This window comes from Tamandua tetradactyla, chromosome X (assembly GCF_023851605.1).
Source record: "Tamandua tetradactyla isolate mTamTet1 chromosome X, mTamTet1.pri, whole genome shotgun sequence".
Lineage (NCBI taxonomy): Eukaryota > Metazoa > Chordata > Mammalia > Pilosa > Myrmecophagidae > Tamandua > Tamandua tetradactyla.
Genome location: NC_135353.1, coordinates 95,179,176 through 95,199,387, shown reverse-complemented (window position 1 = coordinate 95,199,387; position 20,212 = coordinate 95,179,176). Strand labels below are relative to the sequence as shown.

Sequence of the window (20,212 nt, the reverse complement as noted above, 5' to 3'; positions counted from 1 at the left end):
CCTCACCAACTTAGTGGGGTGGGAGGAGGAGGGCAGCCCATACTCCAGGCACAGATCCCTGGTCCTGGTTGTGGAGGGAGCACAGCAATCCTTGTACATATACTGGGAATGTTGTCTGGCCCAATCTGTCTAGTGGTGGCCTGAGGGCCTCACTTTCCCAGAAAGTGCCCTCAGTGTAGAAGGCATTTCTCAGAGCTCTCCTACATAATACAGTGGAAGAGCAATCAAGTTGTGCTCAAGTTTTGCCTGGGCAAAAGACTGCTGGCTGTAGGGAATACAGTGCAGTGCCCAGGACCCTGAGAAAACTATTTCCTAGGGAGGGCAGGACATTCCTAACCGTGTTTGTGTATGTGCATGCATGTGTATTGTGTATGATTTCTACAGTCACACATGCCCAAGACAAAATGCATGCTCAGAAAGGGTCAGGGAGGCCCCTATGCTTTGACCTCGACCAGTTATCTAATGCACTGAATGGATAAGCCCTGAAAAAGAGCACTTGCACATGTTCTCCTTTTCTTCCCCCCCCCCTTTTTTTTTGTTTGTTTGTGAGCTCTTGGCATTCAAGGGAAACTGTTATAAAAGTAGCTGCAGACGTGTCTAAGGAACAGTTGCCTCAGAGTCTAAATTCCAGTGATAACAGTTAAAATATCAATATGTCCACACTTCAACAAAAGATTATGAAACATATAAAGAAATAGGAAGCAACAGCCCAGGCAAGGGAGCAGCTAAAAGTATAAGAAGCCAGCAATGAGGAGGACTAAACCTACGACACAATAGCAAAGACTTAAAAGAAATGGTCTTAAATATGCTCAAAGAGCTAAAGGAAAACATGGACAAAGAAATGAAGGAATGCAGGAGGACTATAGATGAACATAAAAAAAAACACAATACAGAGATGGAAATTATGAAAAAGCCCCAAACAGAGCTGAAAACTTAAGTAACAGAAATTTAAAATTCCCTAGAGGGTTCAGTAGCATTAGAGCCAGAAGAAGAATCAGTTAAGTCAAAGATAAGACAATTGAGAACATCCAGTCTGAGAAGCAGAAAGAAAAAAGAATGAATAAAAGTGAACAAAGCCTGAGGAACCTGAGATGCCATTGTGTAACTAAAAATACATATTGTGGAGTCTCAGAAGGAGAAGAAGAAAGAAAGGAGGTAGAGAGAATATTCAAAAAAGTAAGTGCAGAAACTTCCCAAATTAAACAAAAACATGAATATAAACATTCAAGATGCTCAACAAGCTTCAAACAGGATAAACCCAGAGATCCAAAGCATGGCATATTATAATCAAACTATTGAATGCCATAGAGAATTCTAAAAGCTAAAACAGAGAAACAATGTGTTGTGTACAAGGAAGAATAAGAAAGATTAGCTACCTATTTCTTAGTTAAAACCATGGAGGCAAGAAGGCAGGGTGGTGATATAGTTAAAGCACTGAAAACAAAAATTTGCCAAGAATTCTGCATCAGGCAAACAACTGTCTTTCAAAAATGAGGGAGTGATTAAGACATTTTCAGATAAACAAAGCTGAGAGAGTTCCTCACCCTACAAGAGATGCTAATGAAAGCTATATAGGTTGATTGGAAGGGATAATAGACAATAGATTTGAAGCCGCTGGAAGAAAAAAAGACCTCTGGTGATGGTAATGAATAATATGGATAAATATAAAAGCCAGTACTGTTGTATTTGTGGTTTGTAACTCAATTTTTTACTTCCTATAGTATCTGAAAGGAAAATACATAAAATATAATGTGAAATCAGTGGTTTTGGATTCATAATGTATACAATTGCTATCTGAGACAAAAACTACATAAAGGTAGGGAGACCAAGGAGTAGAAGAACACAGTTTGTGCCAAATATTGAAATAAAGCTGGTACCAAAGCAGAGATTATTATTAATTTAGGATGTCAAATGTAAGTACCATGGTAACTACACAGAAAATATCAGAGAATATGTAAGCTCACAGACACAGAAATTAGATTACAGGTTGGGAGAGGCAGGGGGAATAAGGAGTTATTGTATAATGGGTACAGGGTTTCTGTTTGGGGAGATAAGGAAATTTTGGTAATGGAAGTTGATGAGGGTACGGCAACATTGTGAATGTGATTAATCCCATTGAACGGTATGCCTGGGCATGACTGGGATGGGAACATCTATACAGTTTGTATGTTCCCACAATTAAAAACAAAAAAAGAGAAAGATGATTACATCAACATGGCAATGTAAGACATCCCCAGGAAAAGTCCACCCCCAGAAACAACTAAAAAAAGGACAAATCCTACTTACGTGGAACTGTGGAGGATGACAGAGACTGGAGAAGGACTCGACATAAACACTGAATCAAAGAAAAAGAAGAATACCAAAAACGGGCAGGAGATCCAAGACCTGAACCCACCAGTCTGAAGTCCTCCCACTTTCCCCGTCCCAGCAGATTAAGAGTCACGCAAAGACAGTATGGTCCAGGTACCTCCTGCTGTGAATACAGACCACAGAACAACTCACAGCAGCAAATTATACCCTCATGCATATCCAGGCACGGGGATCCAAGTCCACAGAGACCCTGGGCTTAACTCAAGCAGCAGGCTACCACGTGCTTACAGAGAGGCCCACAAAATAAAAGACCATGACAGAACTGTTGGTAAGAGGTGTACCCACTCAGCACAGTCTGGATCACTTACAAGAAAAAACAGACCGTTTTTGATTGACCCCGTATGGCTCCCTGGAGTAAAATAACCTGACAGGGAAGTAACTGGGGTAGAAAAGCTTCTGGGGGAAAAGACATGAGAACTTAACTGATGCAAGGCAGGATGGGGCCCAGAACTGAGAAGTATAATAAAATGGGACACTTGAGAGAGGGAGAGCAGTTAAACAAATCATAGGAGCTGAGGAAAAATTCTGCACAAAAAGGCCATCTTAAAAGTTGTACTGCATATTCATGGGAAGAAACAGGTGAAGAAGACATGAGAAAATGTGAACAAACACGGGTTATATTAAAGATCCAGTATAAGTAGGACCAAGCAGTCAAAGAAGAATCTTAACACAGCCAATCAACAATAAAACCCTAGTAAAGAGGGAGAAACTGAACTTCGGAGTTAGCATATCAAAATAATGAGATGCCCAGACATAAACAAAAATTACAAGCCATACTGAGAAAGAGTATGGCTCAACCAAAGCAACAAATTAAAACTTCAGAGGATATACAATTTGGGAAAACTCATGAAAGAAATCTAAATCAACTGAAGCAGATGAAGGAAAATATGGGCAGAAATAAACTATTGGTGGATATAAAGCTAAAGGAAATTAAGAAGACAATGTACGAGGAAAAACAAGAATTTGAAAGTTTAACAAGACACAAAACAGAAATTATGGGGATGAAAGGTATAATAATGGGGATGAAAACTACAATAGAGGGTCAGGCAACAGTGGCTCAGTGGCAGTTTTCCCCTGCCATGCCGGAGACTCAGGTTCACCTCCCAGTGCCTGCCCATGTGAAAAAAAAAGAGGCATACAAAAGCAGGTTATGAACAGGCAGAAGAAAGAACCATGAACTAGAAGACAGGACAGCTGAAATCATACATCATAAGAACAGGTAGAGAAAGGATAGAAAAATTCTATTTTCTATTCAATGTAGTGTCTAAGGGACTTGAGTGGCAGGATGTAGCAGATCAACATACATATGATGGAAGTCCCTGAAGGAAAAGAGAAGGGAAAAAGAGCAGAAAGACTGAGGAAATAAAGGCCCCAAATTTCCAAATTCTTATGAAAGTCATAAATATACATGTCCAAGAAGGGCAATATACTCCTAACAGAATAAACCCTAATAGAACTACTCTAAGACATATACTAATCAGAAGGTGAAATGGCTAAGATAAAGAAAATTCTGAAAGCAACAAGAGAACACACAAGGGATCCTCAATAAGACTAAGCGCTGATTTCTTATCAGAAACCAAGAAAGCAAGAAGGCAGTGGCATGATATATAAAAGGTACTGAATGTGAAGAACTGCCAGCTCAAATTTCTTTATCCAGCAAAAGTATCCTTGAAAAACGAGGGGGAGTTTAAAACATTCACAGATAAACAGAAATTGAGAGTTTGACAACAAAAAACCTCCCCTACAGGAAATGTTAAAGGGAATCCATCATATTGAAAGGAAGGGACAGGAGAGAGTGGCTCAGAGTGGTGTGAAGAAGGAAAGATCTGCAGTAAAGGTAAATAAATGGGTAAATGTAAATCAAAACAGAAAATGCATCCTCAAATATAACTCTAAACTTTAAGTCCTTTAAGAGAATAAAATTAAATACAAAATAGTCCTAATTTACTGATAATGTAAACTCAAATGATAAAGAGATAACGTAGGACATAATCAACATAAACAGAGGAAATGGAACGATATGAGAGCCTATGCTACTGAAGTTTATGTTGGCATATTTTCCAATTAGTATAGACATAGGTGGTGTAATACAAACCATAAAAAGTATTTTAAAAATATATATAAATGGAAATGAGAAAGATCAACCAGATATATCACAAAAGATCAACTATACAGAAATGGAGGTTATAATAAAGGAAAAGAGAGACAAACAGATGGGACATATAAAAAAAGAGGATAAAATGGCTGAAATATGTATGGCTTTTATAATAATAACAATGAATGTTACTAGATTAACTCTCTAATCAAAAGACAAACATTAGCAGAATGGATAAAAAAGCACAATCCAAATATGTTGTTTACAAGAAGCTTACCTTAGATCCAAAGACACAAACAGGTTGAAAGTACAAGGATAGAAAAAGATAAACAATACAACCAAAAGAGAGCTGGGGTAGCTATACTAATACTGGACAAAATAGACTTTAAGTGAAAAACTGTTTCTTGTAAAAAGGACACTACATATTAATAAAAGGGGCAATTCATCAAGAAGAAATAACAATCATAAATATTTACGCATCATAGCACAGTGGCCCAAAATACATGAGGCACAACAGGAGAAAAACAAAAGAGAGAAATAAACACCTCTATAATAGTTGGGGACTTCAATACACCATTCTCATCAACAGATAGAGCATCTAGGAGAAAATCAATAAGGAAACAGAACACGAATAATATGACAAATGAACTACACTAATCAGACATATACAGAACACTGTATATAACAGCAGGAAACAAATATTTCATGTACACATGGATCATTCTACAGGGCAGACCACATGTTGGACAGTAAAACAAGTCTTAATAAATTTTAAAAGACTGTGATTATAAAAAGTATCTTCTCTGACCACAACAGAATGAAGCTGGAAATCAATAACAGATGGGAAAATCCAAAAACATATGGATGTTAAAAAACATGCTCTTACACAATCAATGACTTAAAGAAGAAATCACAAGGGAAACCACTAAATATCCTGAGATGAATGAAAACCAGAACAAAACATATCAAAACTTATGGAATGCAGCAATGGCAATACTAAGTGGGAATTTTACAGCCCAAAATACTCACATTAAAAAACAGGAGCAGACTCAACACAAAGCATGCAGAAGGAAAAAAATAACAAAGACTAGAGAAGAAATAAATGAGACAGGGAATAAAGAAAAAAGCAACAGAGAACATAAATAAAAATAAAAGTAGATTCTTTAAAAAGATCAATAAAATTGACAAATCTTTAGCTAGACTGAGAAAGAAAAATAAAGGATGCAAATAAATTAGAAATGTGAAGGGGACATTACTACTGACATCACAGAAATTAAAAGGCTGGCTGATAAGAGGATATTATAAGTAACTACATGCTCACAAATCAGACAAACTAGATGAAAGCGACACTTTCCCAGAAACACACGAACAACCTATACTGACTCTAGAATAAACAGAAGACCTCAACAAACCAATTACAAGTAAAGAGATTGAGTCAATATTCAAAACCACCCAATAAAGAAAAGCCTAGTACCAGATGGCTTTATAGCGGAATTCTACCAAACAGTCCAGGAAAAATTAATACACATCCTGTTCAAACTCTTCCAAAGAACTGAAGAGGAGAGAATACCACCTAACTCATTCTATGAGGCCAATATCACTGTAATATCAAAGCCAGATAAAGATACCACAAGAAAAAAAATAGACCAATATATCTTATGAACATGGATGCAAAAATCCTCAGCAAATACTACCAAATCTAATCCTTCTTAAGATATGGATGGCCACTATCACCATTGTTATTCAAGACTGTACTGGAAGTTCTAGACAGAGCAATTAGCCAAGAAAATAAAATAAATGACAACCAAATTAGAAAGAAAGAATTAAAACTTTCACTATTTGCAGACAGAACATCCTGAAAAACCTACAACAAAGATACTAGAACTAATAGACAAGTTCATCAGAGCTAATAAACAAGTTCATTAAAGTAACAGTATGGTAGTTTGAAGATGAATGGATACCAGAAAAAAAGTTCATAAAGCTAATCCATATTTGTGGGTATAAAGCTATTGTTGGTGAGACCTTTTGATTAGGTCATTCCAGTTGACTCGTACCCCAAGTGGGTCATAATCCTCTTACTGGAGTCCTTTATAAATGGGATGAATACAGAGAGACAGAGAGAAAGATACAGAAGCTGAGAAAGCCACAGAAATAGAAAGGGGGCCATGGAAGCCAGAAGCTGAAAGCACCAAAACCTAGAAGGGAGACACCAGCAGACACCACCATGTCTTGCCATCTGTCATGGTTAGGGACAGGTGTCAACTTGGCCAAGTTGTGGTACCTGTTCATCTGATTGGGCAAGTGCTGGCCTGTCTGTTGCAATGAGGACAATTCATAGGATTAGGTCATGATCACATCAGCTACATCCACAGCTGATTCCATTTGTAATCAGCCAAAGGGGAGTGTCTTCTGCAATTAGTGATGCTAAATACAATCATGGGAAGCCTTTTAAGGAGGACTCAGAGGAGACAGGTTCCATTCCTGCTTTGGCTGGTGAGTCTCTCCTGTGGAGTTCATCCAGGCCATCTATCGGAGTCATCGGCTTCGCAGCCTGCCCTGTGGATTTTGGACTCTGCGTTCTTACGGTCACGTGAGACACTTTCATAAATTTTATATTTGCAAGTGTTCCCTGTTGATTCTGTTTCTCTAGAGAACCCTAACTAATACACCATCTGACACAGGAGTTTAGGATCACCAGCAGCCTGTCTTCAGGGAGCAGTTATCATTTTGTTGGTGCCTTGATTTGGACATTTTTCAGGTCTCAGAACTGTAAGCTTGTAAACTAACAAATTCCTATTGTTAAAAGCCAGCCCATTTCTAGTATACTACATGTTGGCAGCCTGGCAGACTAAGACAGGCGAGGTACAAAATCAACACACAAAAATTAATAGTGTTTCTACACAATAGTAATGTGCAATTTGAGGAGAAAATAAAAAAAGAAAATTCCATACACAATAGCAATTGTAAGACTCAAATATCTAGGAATCAATTTAACCAAGGATGTAAAAGACATACATGGAAAACTATGACACTGTGCTAAGAGAAATAAAAGACCTAAATAAATGGAAGGCCAATTCCAAGTTCATGGATTTACAGAACAAATATGTTAAGATGCCAGTTCTACCCAAAACGATTTACAGATTGAATGCAATACCAATAAAAATTCCAATACCCTTCTTTGCAGAAATGGAAAAGCTAACCCTCAAATTTATTTGGAAGGGTAATGGGCCCCAAATAGCCAAAACCATCTTGAAAAGGAAGAACAAAACTGGAGGACTCACACTTTTTTACTTCAAAATTTATAACAAAGCCACAATGATCAAAAACAGCATGTAATGGCACAAGGATAGTGTGATAGTTACATTCAGGTATCAACTTGGGCAGGTGATTGTGCCCAGTTGTTCTGCTGCTGTGGACATAAATCATCAGCCTGTGAAATTCATCTATGGGTGATTACATCTTGTTGGCTAAAGGAAGCGTCTTCCACAATAAGAGAGGCTTAAATGGACAAGTCAGAAGAGAGAAAAGGAGCTCAGCCCAGTTTGGCATAATGCAACTCAGAGCTGGCTCAGACCTAGACAGTTGGATAAGGAGAATGGATACACCTCAGGGAAAGCCATTTGAACCCGGAAGTCAGGAGAAAGAGTCAGCACATGTCACCATGTGCCTTCCCAAATTAGTAGCTATGTAACTAAATAATTCCCTTTATAAAAGCCGATCCATCTCTGGTATATTGCATTCCAGTAACATTAGCACACTAAGACAGATTTGTAATAGAAACCAATGGAATCAAATTGAGAGTTCAGAAATAGACCCTCACGTCTATGTGCAATTGATTTTTGACATGACTGCCAAGTCCACTCAACTGGGAAAGTACAGTCTCTTCAACAAATAGTGCTGGGTGAACCAGACATTCATATGCAAAAGAATGAAAGTGGATCCCTATCTCGTACCATATGCAAAAATTAACTCAAAATGGATCATAGACCTAAATATAAGACCCAGGACTATACAACTCCTTGAAGAATACATAGGGAAACATCTTCAGAATTTTGTACGAGGCCATGGTTTCTTAGACATTAAACCGAAAGTGCAAGCAACAAAAGCATTAATAGATAAATGGGATCGCATCAAAATTAAAAACTTTTGGTTATCATAGGACTTTATCATGAAAGTGAAAAGACAATTTACCCTTTCGGACAATATTTGGAAACCACATATACAATAAGGGTTTAATATCAAGGATATATAAAAAATCTTACATTTCAATAACAAAGACAAAAACCCAATAAAAAATGGGCAAAAGACTCAAATAGACAGTTTTCCAAAGAAGATATACAATTGGTCTAAGAGCACATGAAAAGATGCTCAAATTCACTACTATTAGGGAAATGTGTATTAAAACCACGAGATACCATTTCATACTCACTAGAAAGGCTACTATTAATAAAACAGAAAATTACAAGTGCTGGAGAGTATGTGGAGAAATAGGAACACTCATCGGTGTTGGTGAGATGTAAAATGGTACAGTGACTGTGGAAGACAGTTTGGCAGTTCCTCAGAAAGTAAAGTATAGAATTACCACATGACCCGATAATCCCACCTCTAGGTATATACCCCAGAGAATTTAAAGCAGGGACTCAAACAAATATTTGAACACTGGTGTTCATAGTGCATTATTCATAATTACCAAAAGATGGAAGCACCCAAATATCTATCAACAGATGGACAAATAAACTGTGGAATACATACACACACACACACACACACACACACACACACACACACACACTGGAATATTACGCAGCAATAAAAAGGTATGAAGTCCTGATACATGAAATAATCAGAATAAGCAAACTCACAGAGCCCGAGTCTGGAGTGTAGGTTACCGGGGCCAGGTTTGGGGTTGGGAATGGGTAGTTAATGCTTGAGTTGTACAGTTTCTATTTGGGTTGATTGCAAAGTTTTGTTAATGGATAGTGGTGATGGTAGCACAATATTGTGAATATAATCAACAACACCAAATTATATATGTGAATGTGATCAGTGGGGAATTTCAGGTTGTATATATGTTATTAGTATAAAACTTTTTTAAAAATAGGATTGCACTATACAAACATTGAACCCTATTGTAAAATGAACTATAAGTAAGAGTACAATTATAATAAAAGTGTTCTTTCATGAATTGTAACAAATATACCACACTAATACAAAGTGTTCATAATAGGGTGGTATATGAGAACTCTGTATTTTGTATATGATTTTTCTGTAAACTGACAACTTCTCATAAAAAAAAATCCAAAACATTAAAAAAAAAATAGTAACTAACAAGACAATGGTATTTAAATGCAATGCATTATCCTGGCTGGGATATAGCAAGGGAGGAGAAAAGGCTGAAAGAGATGTTATAGGAACATATGAAAAATTGAACTACAGACTGTAATCTTCATAACAGTTTTAAATTTCTGGAACTTGATAACAGCATTAAGGGGACATAAGTGATTATGCTTTGGAAATGCATATGGCAGTATTAAATGCTCAAATAAAGTGAGGTAGACTTATACTCAAGTGTTCAGAAAACGGATTGATGAAAAAAAGAAAGGGAAGAAAGAAAAAGAGAGAGAGGATGACAGAAGAAGAGAGGGAAGGTGGGAAGGCAGGAAGGCGGGAAGGTAGAGTTATACCACAAATGTTCTAAAATATTAAAATTGGTAGATCTGGGTATGGAGAAGGGAGGATAGGGGTATGTTAGAATTCTCTGTATGGGATTTATATTATTTTTGTTAATCGTCCTGTAAGCTTGAAAGTATCTCAAGAATAAGAAGTTTTCTAAAAACGTCAAATTGCATTTTCTTTTTAACTCCTTTCTCTGTAGGTTTCTCTGTTTTTGCGTTTTTAAAACCTCCAAAGTTCAACCTACTTCTTATTAAATGGCTTTTATGCTCTTTTCAAAAACTCCTCTTTTGTTCTAACTCCTTTATTTCATTTTTTATTGGGGGAGTGCATGGTACGGGGAGCGAACCCAGGTCTCCCACATGGAAGGCAAGCATTCTACCACTGAACCACCCATTCACCCCTCTTTACTGCATCTTATTATGCTCAACCTTGTGTCTGTTCCCTCTTTGGTTTTAACATGAATACTAAACTTAGATACCAGCCACAAGATTAATTTTGCTAAACATTATATGTAACCAGATAATAGATTCCAATAAAAGTTTCCCTAGGGCAATTTTTTTTTCTCAGTAATACTTCAAAAGTGGAATTGCAAGAAGGCAGAATCAAAGAACCACTCTATGTAATACCAGATAGACATCTGTAAAGTACACACATCTTTCTGAAATGCACCATCAATTTAGTGAGGAACAATTCTATTCTTAGGTCAAGTCTCTTCAAAAATTCAGGTAATACTTGAATCTTCCATAAGCTATAAATAGATTGTATATTTGAACTAATGTCTGAACATAAAAAAATCAATACTGTACAATACAAAACTGCAAAAACCAAAGCAAACAAACAAAAAAAACTTTCAAAACCAACAAACCTAAACAAATTATTGAAAAAATTTAGTTTGGTTTTCTGAAATGTAATGAACAGCAATTAACTTGTCCTTATGCATTTTCATAAATATGTAAGCCATTCTCTAAATTATAAAAATTTAAAACATACTACTGGCTGTTTGCACAATGACTTCCTTTAACCAAGATCCTACACCACTCCACATTCCCTCCAACCATTCTTCACCATTTAACCAAACCATCCACTGTCAATGATGCTCTCCTGGTACTTAACTGGTTTTCTCACAGCATTTCTCCATACTCAGACCTTGTACAAGCTTTACTTCTTCATGTTCCTGTTTTGCACAAGTTTGTACTTCAAGTAACTCCATATCTAGGAGGATCTAGTGTTTGCACATACAGAGGCAATTTAATCTTCTTTGCCTTCCAAAATTTGGTCAGTTATCTCAAGTTGTCCAACTTCAAAAATAATGCCTATTTTTGCTTGATAGGTAAAAGATTACATACAACTTAACAGCAAAAATAAAGACAGTTACCTAATCTAAGCCCTTCAAAGAACCCATAAAACTCCTTCAGAATTTCGAGTTACTTCTTTCTCTTTCTCTAATCAAACCTTTCTTTCCTGCTTTCAAGCATCAATATTCCAAGCAAATAATTTATTAACAGTTTTATTCATGCACCATACAATCCATCCTAAGCATATAATCCATGGCTCTTGGCATAATCCATTATGCATTCACCACTACAATCAATATGAGAATACTTTCATTTCTTAAGAAAAAAAAGCCTAATACCCTTAACAGGCCCCTATTAAAGACATTTAGCTTTGGCATACTGCCTTTATTACAATTAATAAAAGAATATTACAATGGTAATGTTAATTACCCTAGTAATTACCCTAGTTTGCATTAACTGTATTTTTTCCATAAACCATCCCATTTTTAATACCCTGTTATGACATACATTTGTTCTCACTGATGTAAAAACTTTCTTATATTTGTACAATTAACCACCATCATAGTCCTCTCTAGATTTCGCTAAATTATACAGCCCCAATCTTTATTATCTACTTTAATTTCTAGTTTCACACATGCTCCCACTTTCACCATATTCACAATCAGCTAAGTTCATTACACTTACAATACTGTGCTACCATCAGACACTATTATGCTATCCATTTCTGAACTTTTACAAACAATCTTGTTAAACATTCGCTATTCCTTAAGCATTAAATGACAAGGCAAATAATTTTTAAAGGTTCATATTCAAACTTAACTTCTAGTAGTAAAATAACACTTTTCAAATTATGAAATATTTCAGGCATAGAAAATGGTCAGAAAACAATATAGCGAATACATATGTAACTACTACCAACAGATAAAGAGAAAGCCCGGAGGAGAAACCAAGATGGCAGCTTAGTGAGGTGTGGGATTTAGTTCATCCTCCAGAGCAGTTAGTAAACAGCCAAGAACAGTACAGAACAATTGCTGGGGCCACATCAGTGACTGGACACACATCACACACCAGTCTGGGCAAAGTGCACAAACTGTGATCCCACCTGGAACTGTGAGTCCTCCAAGCCACAGCGGCTGGCACCCCTCCCCCACAGGCTGCTTCCCACAGCAGAAAGGAGAGGGATTTTACAAGCAGCAAGGGGCTGAGCTCTACCAAGCTCCAATTTGTGGAATTAATTAACAAATATTGACTACTAAAAATAGACCCCCAATTCAGCTGAACCTCGAGTCAAAGCTAAGGTTGCTGGTTTTTGCCACAGTGCAGAGGGAGCAGTGCTGACTGAAAAAGGAAAAAAAAAACAGGTTTTTTACGAATCTGACAGCACAAAATACTTCAAAGGGTCTGGGCCCTAAAGGAGAGGAGGGGGCAAACAGGAACTGGAGATACACAGAGCAATGTACCAATTTAAGCTCTTGACTGGCAAACGCAAGGTATGGGGGTTCTGCTCTGAAAAGGATTTTTATTTTGTCTTTTTTTGTGGCTGTGTTTCTATTGCTTCATTGCTCTTTGGATACACCTGCAAAGCTTATCAGGCTCAAACTACCCCAGGCAAGGGTGAAATTAAGCTTGTCTGAGAGCTTGTCTGGAGGCTGTGCCTTCCCCAGGAGAGGGGTAGGGCCCAGCTCATTTAAATCCCTCCCTCAAGGAATTCAGACACCAAGAGCTGGAAAACTGAAGCAATTAAAACCAGCCTACAACCTCTCCTCTGTCTCTAATACACCCCCAGCAGGGGGAGTCTGCTAAAGTTAAAGGTACATCACCTTATGCTGATGGAACCCGCAGGCAGGCAAGCACCATATACTGGGCAGGGTAGGAAAAACACAGTGTCTAGAGGCTTCATAGGAAAGTCTTTCAACCTGCTGGGTCTCATCCTCATGGAAAACTGAAGCAGGGGACACTTTCCTCCTGAGAGGAGGCCAGTCTGGTCTGAGAAAAACTAACTAGGGTCTATAGTACCTAAGACCCACCTGAGGGGGGGAAAAAGGCACCATTCAGGCAGGGCAAGAAACAAGAAAACAGGAACTGAAAAATTCTGACCTGTTAAACAAAACCTAAGCTAGAGATCTAGAATAAGATGAACTGAATGTCAAAGAACAGACAGACAACAAACTCATTCAGCAAGAAAATCCTAGGTAAAAAAAAGGGAAAATAATCTCCAGAATAAAATAATTAAGGAAATTAAATATCTAGAAGCCAGCAAAAAATATCAAATCATACTGGAAAAAAAGAAGATATGACCCAGTCAAAGGGACAAACCAACAACTCAAATGAGATACAGGAGTTGAAATAATTAATTCAGAATGTATGAACAGACATGGAAAACCTCATCAAAAAGTGAAAGAACTGAGGGAGGATATAAAGAAGGCAACAAATGAACAAAAAGAAGAAATCAAAAGTCTGAAAAAACAATCGCAGAATTTATGGGAATGAAAGGCACAGCAGAAGAGATGAAAAAAAAATGGACACCTACAATGCTAGATTTCGAGAGGCAGAAGACAGGATTAGTGAACTGGAGGATTGAAGATCTGAAATCCGACAAGCAAAAGAAAATACAGAGAAAAAATGGAAAAATATGAACAGGAACTCAGGGAATGGAATGACAATATGAAGCACACAAATATACATGTTGTGGGTGTCCCAGAAGGAGAAGAGAAAGGAAAAGGAGGAGAAAAACTAATGGAAGAAATTACCACTGAAAATTTCCCAACTCTTATGAAAGACTTAAAATTACAGATCCAAGAAGGGCAGTGTACCCCAATCAGAAAAGATCCAAATAGACATACTCCAAGACACTTACTAATCAGAATGTCAGAGGTCAAAGAAAAAAAGAGAATCTTGAAAGCAGCAAGAGAAAAGCAATCCAGCACATACAAGGGAAGTCCAATAAGACTATGCATAGATTTCTCAGCAGAAACCATAGAGGCAAGAAGACAGTGACATGATCTATTTGAGATACTAAAAGAGAAAAATTGCCAAACAAGAATTCTATATCCAGCAAAATTGTCCTTCAAAAATGAGGGGGAAATTAAAATATTTTCCCACAAAATATCACTGGAAGAATTTGTGACCAAGAGATGAGCTCTGCTCTATCTCCTGTAGAGATAGACAGGAAAAGACAGGAGAGAGAGGTGGGGAGAAAGTGTATAAAAGACTATCAGTAAAGGTAAAAAGAAGAAAAAACAGAAATGACATAAAATCCAAAAGGGAAAATGGCAGAAGAAACTACTGCCCTTACAGTAATAACACTAAATGGTAATGGATTAACTTCCCCAATCAAAAGACATAGATTGGCAGAATGGATTAAAAAACAGAACCCATCTATGTGCTTTCTACAGGAGAAACATCCTAGACCCAAAGATAAACATAGGTTGAAAGTGAAAGGTTGGGAAAAGATATTTCATGCAAACAACAACCAGAAAAGAGCAGGAGTAGCAATACTAATATCCAACAAGTTAGACTTCAAATGTAAAACAAAAGAGACAAAGAGGGACACTATGTATTAATAAAAGGAAAAATTTAACAAGAAGACATAACTATAATAAATATTTACGCACCAAGCCAGAGGGCTCCAAAATACATGAGGCAAACACTGAAAAGAGAAACAGACACATCTACCATAACAATTGGATACATCAATTCCCCCACTCTCAACAATGGACAGAACATCTAGGCAGAGGATCAAAAAAGAAACAGAGAATTTGAATATTACAATGAACAAACTAGACCTAGCAGACATTTACACATCATTACACCCCACAATAGCAGGATACACCTTTTTTCCCAAGAGCTCATGGATCATTTTGAAGGAGAGATAATATGCTGGGTCACAAAGCAAATCTCAATTAATTTATAAAGACTGAGATAATACAAAACACTTTCTCAGATCATAAAGGAATGAAGTTGGAAATCAAATATAGGGAGAGGACCAGAAAGCTCACAAATATATGGAGGCTCAACAACACACTCTTAAACAACCAGGGGGCCAAGTAAGAAATTACAAGAGAAATTAATAAACATCTCTACACAAATGAAAATGAAAACACAACATATCAAAACTTATTGGATGCAGCAAAGGCAGTGCTAAGAGGGAAATTAATTGTCCTAAATACCTATATCAAAAAAGAAGAAAGAGATCAGTGTGGCCCCGAGGACCAGAACCAGACTGGAGATAAACCCATACAGAAAACACATGAAGGAAAAGTTCCATCTTGTCTGGACAAAGGAAACTTGTCATCAGGTCCCTGAGAGGTTCTACAAAGAGGTCACAAATAACGACTATGAAGGAGTGAATAACGCATATACTGCTGAGGAGTTTAGAGAGTGTTCACGTACTGTGGTCTTGCATGGTCCTCAAGGAATTGGAAAAACGACCCTTTTGAGAAGAGTAATGTTGGAATGGGCAGAAGGAAACTTCTGTAAAGACAGATTCACATTTGTTTTCTTCCTCACTGCCCATGAAATGAACAATATTAAAGAAGCAAGCTTGGTGGAGCTCATCTCCGGGGACTGGCCTGAGTCTGCAGAGCCAATTGAAGACATTTTTTCCCAACCACAGAAAATTCTGTTCGTCATTGATGGCCCTGAGGAACTGAAATTTGATTTGGAACTTAAGACTAACTTGTGCCATGAGTGGACACAGAAGCAGCCAATCCCCATTATCCTGAGCAGTTTGTTGCAGAAAAAACTCCTTCCGGAGTCCTCTCTGCTTATCGCATTAGGAGCTGTGGGTATGAAAAAAAATCATTTCTTGCTAGAGCATCCCAAATACATCTATCTGCTAGGACTTTCTGAGCAGGAAATGGAACTGTATTTCACCCACTTCTTCTGTGAGAAGAAGAATGTTTTGAAATTCCTTAGTTTTGTGAGACACCACAGACCCCTAGTCTCCATGTGCCAAAATCCCTTTCTATGTTGGTTGGTCTGTACTTGTCTGAAATTTCAGCTAGAGAGGGGAGAAGACTTAAATATTGCCTGGCGTAACATCACCTGTTTGTATGCATCCTTTTTTATAGACATATTCAAACCAAGAAGAGAAACGTGTTCACCTAAGCAAAACAGAACCTGGCTAAAAGGCCTGTGTTCTTTGGCTGCCGAAGGAATTTGGACTCAGACATTTGTGTTTTGCCATGAGGATCTCAGGAGAAATGGGGTATCTGAATCTGATGTTTTGATGTGGGTGGGCATGAGCCTCCTTCTAAGAAGTGATGATTGTTTCACTTTCATCCATGTCCATATCCAAGAGTTTTGTGCTGCCATGTTCTATTTGCTGCAGCAACCCAAAGACAACCATAACCCAGCCATTGGGAGTGTGACCCAGCTTGTAGCAGCAGAAGTGTGTCAAGCACAAGATCACTTGTCTCAAATGGGGCTATTCGTGCTCGGGTTTTCAACAGAAAAAGTAACCAAAATTCTGGAGACAAGCTTTGGTTTTCGACTGTTACGAGATATAAGGCAGGAAATAACCCAATTCTTAAAAACTTTAAGTCAATGTGGACACCATAAGAGAGAGGTAGATTTCCAGGAATTGTTTATTGATATATTTGAAACTCAGGATAAAGAATTTATAGCACAAGTAATAGATTTCTTTGAAGAAGTTAACATTCATATAACTAATATGGAGGAATTGATGATATCTTCATTTTGCCTGGAACAGTGCCATAATTTGCAGAAGTTTAGGCTGTGTGTAGAAAACGTCTTTTCAGATGACTTTGAATTCACCTCAAGTCAAGAGAGTCTCCTCTCATGGCAGAAACTTTGTTCAGTGTTCAGCACCAACAAGAACCTGCAAGATTTGGAATTGGACAACTGTAGCCTAGATGATGCCTCCCTGACGATTTTTTGTAAAGCACTGGCACAGCCCATGAGTAAACTCCAAAGGCTCAAGATTCATTTTGTTTCTAACCTTGGAAATGGTCCACACTTCTTTAAGGCCATTCTTCATAACGCTCACCTGAAACACCTGATCCTGCAGGGCACAAACCTCTCCTATGTTGCAGTCAGGCAGCTGTGTGAGACACTGAAAAACCCCATGTGCAACATAGAACAGTTGATGTTGAAAAAATGTGACATCACGAGTGACGCTTGTGAAGAAATCGCCTCTGCTCTCCTCTGCAACAACAAGCTGAAGCACCTCTCCCTGTTAGAAAATCCCCTGATGAACGAAGGAGTGATGTTACTGTGCGATGCATTGAAGCAGCCAAACTGTGTGCTGGATTCACTGTTGTATTACTTCCGACTCCTGTAACTACATCTCCCAACTCTTTTTGTGCAACACATCACTGACCTTTTTGGATCTGGGGTCCAATTTCCTGGAAGATAACGGAATCAAGACTCTATGTGAAAGTTTGAAGCACCCAAACTGTAACATACAGAATTTGTGGTTGGTGGGTTGTTACCTCACTTCAGATTGCTGTAAGGACATTTCTTCTGTTCTTATTAGTAATGAAAAACTAAAAACCCTGAAACTTGGGCATAATGAAATACGAGATGATGGTGTCAAACAGTTGTGCGAAGCTTTGAAGCATCCTAACTAAATTAGAGGATCTTGGGCTGGACAGGTGTAGGCTCACCAGTGCCTGCTGTGAGGACTTTGCCTCTGCTCTCACCATCTGCAAAACACTGAGGCATCTGAGTCTACACTCCATCCCCTTGGACCACGATGGGGCTCTAGTGCTATGTGAGGCCTTGAACCACCCGGACTGTTCCCTGCAGGTGCTCGGGCTGGACATGTCTTCCTTTGATGAGGAAACTCAGATGCTGCTGGCATCTTCTGAAGAGAAAAATCCCCAACTGATCATTTTATATGATCCTTGTATTGATAATGAGTGCAAGATGAAGGATGTGCCCTCCTGATGGGGAATGCACTGGAGTAATCCTCTCACAAGGGCTTCTTATAGGTCACAGTGGGTGTTTCTCCTTCCAGCACATCCTGTCCTGCAGTCATGCAGCATGGCCTTGGGATGGTGATTTCAGGACTACCCCATACAGTGTCCTTATAATATGATTGGGGAATGTGATTCAGTGTTCGTCTGAGATTTTCTTTTTGCCTAAGTCTTCTATCCTCTTATCTTTAGAATTCCCATCCTACTTCACAAAGACATTTAGAAGGACAAAGAAATGAATATTAAACACTTTGGAAATCCTACATTTTATTAATGAATGTATTGGAGGATAGGTTCTTGGATTGAAGAAACTACAGTCCTTCAACACTTCCGATTTGGAAGTGATGCTAGAATGCCTTTAGATTGTATTGAAATCTACTAGATCTAACATTCACCTGAATTTCCCATTTCTAATTTGACTGTCAAAGTTTAGGTTTATCAGTTTTCTGGTCTAAAAATATGTGTTCCCAAAACTTGATTTGTCTTTAGTAAATGCTACTCCAATAGCCTTTAAGTTGAATATCATATTTTTCAAATGTATCTAAGCTACCTAATTCAATATCACTTTCAAATGTACATAAACAGTTCATTACCATAATTATCATTCTCTTGTTCCCCATATCCTTTAGAATAAAGTATGCATGGATTTTTGGCAAAAATCGAGGAATTAACTGTTCACTTGGAAGAACTAGAGAAAGAACAGCAAATTAACCCCAAAGCAAGCAAAAGGAAAGAAATAATGAAGATTAGATCAGGAATAAATGAAATTGAAAATAATCGAGAAAAGCAACAAAACCAGAAGTTGGTTCTATGAGAAAATCAATAAGACTGATGGACCCTTAGTAAGATTAACAAAAAGAAGAGAGAGGATGCAAATAAATAAAATCAGAAATGGAAGAGGAGACATAACCACCAACCATGCATAAATAGAGCAGATAATGAGAGGATACTATGAACAACTTTATGCTAATAAACTTGACAATGTAGATGAAATGGACAACATCCTAGATAGGAAGGGAAGGTCCCCAAAAAGAAAAGTCCAGGACCAAATAGCTTCACACGTGAATTCTACTATAAGAAAACAAAATTACAGACCAATCTCGCTAACAAATATAGATGCAAAAATCATCAAGAAAATTCTTGCAAATCAAATTAAGCAGCACATTAAAAGAATTATATTCCATGACCAATTAGGATTCATCCCAGGTATTCAAGGACAGTTAAATATAAGAAAATCAATTAATATAATATATCATATCAACAAATCAAAGCAGAAAAACCACATGATCATCTCGATTGATGCAGAAAAGGCATTTGACAAAATTTAACATCCTTTCTTGTTGAAAACATTTCAAAGGACAGGAACAGAAGGGAACTTCCTCAACATGATAAAGGAAATATATGAAAAACCCACAACTAACATCATCCTCAATATGGAAAAACTGAAAACGTTCCCCCTAAGGTCAGGAACAACACAAGGATGTCCACTATCACCACTGTTATTCAACACTGTGTTGGAAGTTCTACCCAGAGCAATTAGACAAGAAAAAGAAATTGGAAAGGAAGAGTTAAAACTCTCACTATTCAGATGATATGATACTATATGTTGAAAACCCCGAAAAATCCACAGCAAAACTACTAGAGCTAACAAATGAGTACAGCAATGTGGCAGGTTACAAGATCAACACTCAAAAATCTGTAGTGTTCTATACACTAGCAATGAACAATCTGAGGGGGAAATCAAGCAAAAAATTCCATTTACAACTGCAACCAAAAGAATAAAATATTTAGGAATACATTTAACTAAGGAAACAAAAGACCTATAAAAGAAAATT

General features: G+C 37.6%; 1 protein-coding gene and 1 pseudogene across 2 annotated transcripts in view; one reads left to right on the top strand and one right to left on the bottom strand.

Annotated features, from left to right (window-relative positions):
- The window catches only part of ABCB7 (ATP binding cassette subfamily B member 7), a 189,798-nt gene that overhangs the window by 85,725 nt on the left and 83,861 nt on the right, over nucleotides 1–20,212 (bottom strand). The window lies entirely within an intron of this gene.
- LOC143670968 (NACHT, LRR and PYD domains-containing protein 9 pseudogene) lies at nucleotides 4,121–18,348 on the top strand (annotated as a pseudogene).